The sequence below is a fragment of the Haliotis rubra genome, unplaced genomic scaffold (assembly GCF_003918875.1).
Source record: "Haliotis rubra isolate DU_JTF1 unplaced genomic scaffold, ASM391887v1 Scf462, whole genome shotgun sequence".
In the NCBI taxonomy this organism is placed as follows: Eukaryota; Metazoa; Mollusca; class Gastropoda; order Lepetellida; family Haliotidae; genus Haliotis; species Haliotis rubra.
Window position 1 is genome coordinate 352,066 of NW_025767149.1, and position 6,036 is coordinate 358,101.

General features: G+C 42.4%; 1 long non-coding RNA gene across 1 annotated transcript; it reads right to left on the bottom strand.

The window, feature by feature from the left end:
* Positions 1-264: 264 nt before the first annotated feature.
* LOC124290351 lies at positions 265-2,226 on the bottom strand. The gene is made up of 3 exons (XR_006901901.1): positions 2,089-2,226; positions 901-1,005; positions 265-279 (listed from the first exon to the last, which is right to left on the bottom strand). It is a non-coding gene; the product is annotated as an uncharacterized LOC124290351 (long non-coding RNA).
* Positions 2,227-6,036: the final 3,810 nt, after the last annotated feature.

Here is a 6,036-nt window from a genome sequence, read left to right on the forward strand (position 1 = left end):
TAGGTCGGGGCCATGGGTGCAATACATATGGAGAACATATTAAAAAGGTACATTGATTGATTGACTGTTGTTTAACGCCGCACTCAGCAATATTCCAGCTTTATGGCGGCGGTCTGTAAATTATAGAGTCTGGACCACACAATCCAGTGATCAACAGCGTACGCATCCATCTACGCAATTGGAATACAATTTCGCCTCTTACGACAAGCATGGGCTGCTGAAGACCAATTCTAACCCAGATCTGGTTCAAAAGGTACACACTTACCCTCTCAAGCTAGGCTGCAAAAATGAAGTTTGATATATTTATGCATAGAGTATCATAACTAATTCATCTATCACATATGGAAGGATATTGGTGGTTCAGTCAAATCAGCATTACGTTGAATAATTCAAATTGAAACAGCTAGACTACAGTTTGAACAAAAAAGGATTAGATATGTCTGTGAGGGAATACGAATACTATTTCGTAAACCACTTGTCGTATCCAGGTGTATTATGACTGCCGCTTTTATACCTTATTTACTCTTTGTGAAAACATAATCATGATCAGTAGCTATTGATCAGTTTACGATGAATGTTTAGCGTTAAGGTGAGTGAGTGAGTTATTATTTAACGTCACATCGGCAATATTTCAGCCATATCGTGACGAGATGTGACATTGAAATGGAAGATATGTATATTATAAAAAACCTGTCGACGAAGGACAGTAAAACAACTAGAATATCACAATTACAACTAATACTAGTGTGAAAAGTTAAAACTGATAGCACTATTTGGACAATAAATTATAAAAACAGGCTATAGATCGCCAACAATTGAAGGTAGATCACCATACTAGGGACTTAGCGTTAAGGTATCATTTGGGTGGCATGTGACAGTCCCTGCCATGATGTAACGTACCAGGCTGGTTCGAATCCAAGGCTCGGAGAACCAGTGGGAACAGATCCTGTGTACGGCAACGTTCCCACACTATCACAGGTGGTGGAGTTGAAGATGTCGAGATTTCTGGAAAAGAACAGAACATGTTGTTGTCTGGACAACTGCTTTCCTATCCAGTAGAAATACACAGTAGCTCAAACTATTTCCCTGAGTCTGAGTTTTCGATAAGTAAAGTATCGATAATATCATTTTATAATGAACATAGAATAGTATCAAGTGATATACAATACAATACAGCACAAATCTCTCCTGTTTCTAATGTGGCATCTGTCACGTGGTGTTAAGAAATTCGTGATATGGCTTGCAACGATCAACGTTACGTCAGCGTGATATGTCAGCATGTCAGCTTGTTGAGGGAGGTAAAGCCGGACGTCATACAAGTGCACGTATACCCCATTGGCGAAACCCTCTATGGTGCTGAAAGCCTGGAAACGTTATCAGGGTAAACCTAGGATTTGATCGGTGCACTTCCACTTATAGAATTGCGTTGTACGTCCATTCGCCGCAACTCTATCCACTGAATTGCGGTGCACGTCCATTCGACGCAACTATTGATTTTGCTACTCTACGCACTGAATGGCTGTGCACATCTATTAGGCGAACGTTACGTAAAGAATAGCGCTGCACTTCCATTCGGCGCAACTCTACGCATTGGATGGCGGTGCACTTCCCTTCTTTTGCAACTCTATGCATTGAATGGCTGCTCACGTCCATAAGGCGAACTTTAAGTGTTAAATAGCGGCGCACGTCCATTCGGCTAACTCAGCGCATAGAATGGCGGTGCACGCCCATTTGGAGCAACTCTATGCATTGAATGGCGGTGCCTTTGGTTTCTGGGATTCCCGCGGACCTCTGATGAAAGGCTGATCTACTAGAGCGTTGAGTGAACGAAGTTTATGTTACGGGTAAACAATAGCCTGTGTTGTGTGAACATGTCGCTGTTAACAAGTTAAATATACGATAACTGAATCTATAACCAAAATGATGACCACCTGGTGTTCAGTGATTGAAAGGAATTCATAAACAAGTGATTGTGACGTATACGGAAGTATATGACGGAGCCGCTCGTGGTTTACAAGGCAGTCATGTATACTCTGTAATTCTTGAAAGTGAACCACCTGGAGTGCAAACGACCATTTAAACACTTACGCATCATTTGGGTAGACAGCGTAAACAAGCGATGTACAGGAGCTGATCTTGACGTCCCCACATGCATCTTCTTTACAGCTGAGCAGCTTGGAGCATCCGGTGGCAGCGTTGTGGATCCACAGACCTCCAGCGTTATCGCAAAATACTAGCCTGTCTTTGGTGAAAAGAAGGTCCAGGTTAGAGTTTGTAGATTCCAAAATTCTCATCACATCAAAAGGTGTGAAGGTGGCTTACATGCTAAGCATGACGTTTATTACCGGAACAATTAGGATGAAAGATACGGGTTATTTCCTGATGGCTGGTGATAAAATATAAAAGTTCTGTAAAGAAGAATTTAAAAATATTTATTAATTTTCAGAAAAGCTAATTTTCATTCAGCTGACGTAAACGTGATGTTTCTAAATATGATCGGGAGCAGTATCAAGTATTTCCAACTGAGTTAGTTCCTTTAAATGGGCCACATGAGAATAAGTCTTGCGTCAATACAAACACATCTACTTTTGACAAAGTGATCAGAACAGAAGGTTTGAATGATGATTAAGATGAAAAATGCAGCCGAGAGGGTTCGGGTTATCTTGGCAGTCAGGCTGGTAAGGCTCATCATCAGCTCAGGAGGTACCAAACCAAGGGCACCGAGAACAATGGGGAACCTGACGACAGTGTACTTGGGATGCAAGCGAGACATTTTATAGGCGCGCTCCGCATATTTATCATGCTTTTCCTGAAGCTTGCCAATCACGTTGCTGTCAAAAGGGACAGAAAATTCAATGATATAAATAAATTCACTGGCTTTATCAAAAAGGACAAGATAACGTTTGTTGGCTGGAATTCTTTTCAGGATGTATATGGGCCTACTCCAAAGAAGTTTGAAGCATCATTTTCCATGACGCCCTGGACATGTTCAGGGTCGTACCATGGGTGGACCTCAGAGTCAAAGCCACAGGCATGGCGAAGACGGTAATAAAGGCAGCGAGCCATGCCATCATGTCTTTTAAGATTGCTATTTGTGCCAAGGAAGGGCATCCACTGACAAGGTGTTGGACAGTCTCTGTAAAAACATTACACAGTCGGCACCCCATGTCAATAATTTCTTTTAGAATCACATTCTGGCGATTGCGAGTGAGAAGTGACTGGTCCTGAGCAGCAAAAAGGAAGCCCTCAGTTTCACATTTTAGACCAGCCGACTTCATCCAGGCGATGGAGTCGGTTGGATTGCTATTCTGTTCCACACACTGCACGATGCAGTGGTTTCTCAGAAAGCTTCTCCAACAAATGACCGACTCTGGGCAGACTTGGTGAAGGACTTCACCTGGTTTACTCCCATCGTTGTACCGTCCAGCAGTACAACGCCATCAACAAAATCAACATCAAATTTCAGATTCTGCCCAACAACCTGAACACGCTTAAAATAGCTGTGGAATTCCTTGCTTTGATCATGAGTCTTGGCATGCATCACCAGAGGATCATCCGATAAATAAATATGTGCAAAAGTACACAATAAATTCTATCATGAAGAGCCTCCACATTAATCAAACCCCGACCTCCAGAATTGATTGGCATATATAAACGGTTAAGAGAGGAACGAGGCTGGTGGGCTCTGCTATCAGACATGATCCTTCTGGTCAGGCGGTCAAGACCCTGAATGTCTTGTTTTGTCCAGTCAACTACTCCAAAGGAATAGACCAGGACTGGTACGGCAAAAGTACTGGTGGCTTTGGCCTTGTTTCGAGCATTTAGCTCTGAGCTCCAGATTTTCTTTAAGCGAGATTTGTACTCGGACCGAAGTTTGTCTTGAATTTGGGCATTCTGGAGCTTGTCTCGAAATTGCATTCCAAGATAGGTGTAGGCCTGATCTTCCACAAGATGCTCAATAACTCCTCCCCCTTGCAACCTGACCGATCCATCATTAATTACCTTGCCACTTTTCAAATGAAGAATATTACATTTGTCGGGCCCAAATGTCATGCCAATATCATTTGAAAAGGACTCGACAAGGAGAACCTGATCTTTCAATTGGTATCTCCTTTGGCAAGGAGCTCGATGTCATTCTTGTAAAGGAGACGAGTAAGCGGTGTTGGGGATGTGTGCTGAGGAGGTCCGGGATGGTAACCTCCTCTCTGTTGAGCAGAAAGCTCAAAGGATTTAGAGACAAACAAAAAAGCAAAGGACTGAAGGAGTCCCCCTGGAAAATTCCCCTTCTGATTGGAATAGATTCCGAAGTCTGCACCTGCCCTTGCGAGTACATCTCAAGTTGAGTCGACCAGCAACTCATTGAAGACTTGAGTAAATCAAGTAGTCGCCCCGGGAGGTCAATACAACAAAGAGACTTCAGAATCCATTCATGAGGGACGGAGTCGTATGCCTTTTTGTAGTCAATCCAGCACATGGAGAGGTTGCGGTGATATGTTATAGCCTCTTCCATCATTTTCTGTACAAGAAGTTGATCATTGCATCCCCAACATCCCTTTCTAGCTCCCTTCTGCCCTCTATAAATTATATCATTGGAAGAGCAGTAAGATGTCACGAGACTTGTTAAACACCCTGTGAAAATTTTATACTGAGTATTCAAACATGTGATAGGGCGGAAGTTTTGGGGATCAGTCAAGTCTCTTTTTGGGAAGGAGTATTGTGCGACCTTTGCAGAACCATGGAACATCACCTGTGTCCACAAGAGAATTGAAAGTGTGAAGTAATGGTGTTTGGAGACAGAGAAACAGTTTCCAGTACCGGTTTCGAATGCCATCAGGCCCTGGAGCTATATTAGATTTGGACTTTTTGATGACACTTTTCAGGCAATCTGGTGAGATGTAACAGACAAACGACCTAGTTACTTTCTCATGCATTGCATGGTCATAATCACGGACCCATGACGCCTCCAGATTACAGTCGCCGGGTACAGACCACAACTGTTTCCAGAACCTTTCATTGGCATCCATGGGAGGCCGTTTATCATGCTCACCATCACCGTTTGTTCAAAGTTGCCTGTAGAAGTGTTTTTGATTATTTCTAAAAAGTTTATTTTGTTTTATGAATTTATTTTTCTTTTCCCATTTTTCTTTCTTTCAGTCCAAACTTTTTTTGCCTTAAGGGAATCGACACTTTGGAGAAGTATATTTTCTTTCGTTGTTTTGTATTTCAGTTTTAATTGATTCCAAATTGACTTTTGTCGTTTAGACATGGGACTCCCTGATGATCTTATTATTATTATTTTAAAATAGGATATTTAAATAGCGCACATATCAAGTCAACTAGTACATGTTCCAGGCGCTGGAGTATTCCCTCGATCATTGGATCAATCTCAACTGCACATCGTATTATCAATCTCAACTCCCCGTGGACCATACAACTTTTGCAGCCACTAGGCGCACCGAGTTATTGGGGCTGTTTCATCCTTACGAAGTACCCATTCAGTTTTGTGGACTGGGACACATAGTTACAGTACTTTGTCCAAGTTAACTGTTTGCTGTACCCGCAACTAGGTGTTTGCACGTATTCATGTGGCCACCATCTGGTCATATACCAACGAATTCGTGGGTTCTTTTAAGTGCACAGGGTTGTGTACTGTACACTAGGGGTTGTGACAACACTGAAAGAGTCTGCACACAAAGTTGACTCCAAGGTTTTTACACCCGGTCACAGGTGGGCTCGATCCCTTCACCTCAAGCTCGCTAGATCAATAGCCTGACGCGTTAGCCGCTCGCCCCTAAATATATACATGTTCACATGCTAACACAAGCAGGATTAATGTACAATGATATGATGAGGTAGCTAGAAGGATTATAGAAGGAGAAGGCAGTTACGCAAAGTGAGGATGTGTGAGTGAGTGAGTTTAGTTTAACGCCGCAATCGAAGAAGAAGAAGAAGGCGTTTATTCTCATAAATCACATGTTGTGACATAGAGAACACACAGAGATAATTTACAATATGAACAGTATGAATTTATACATG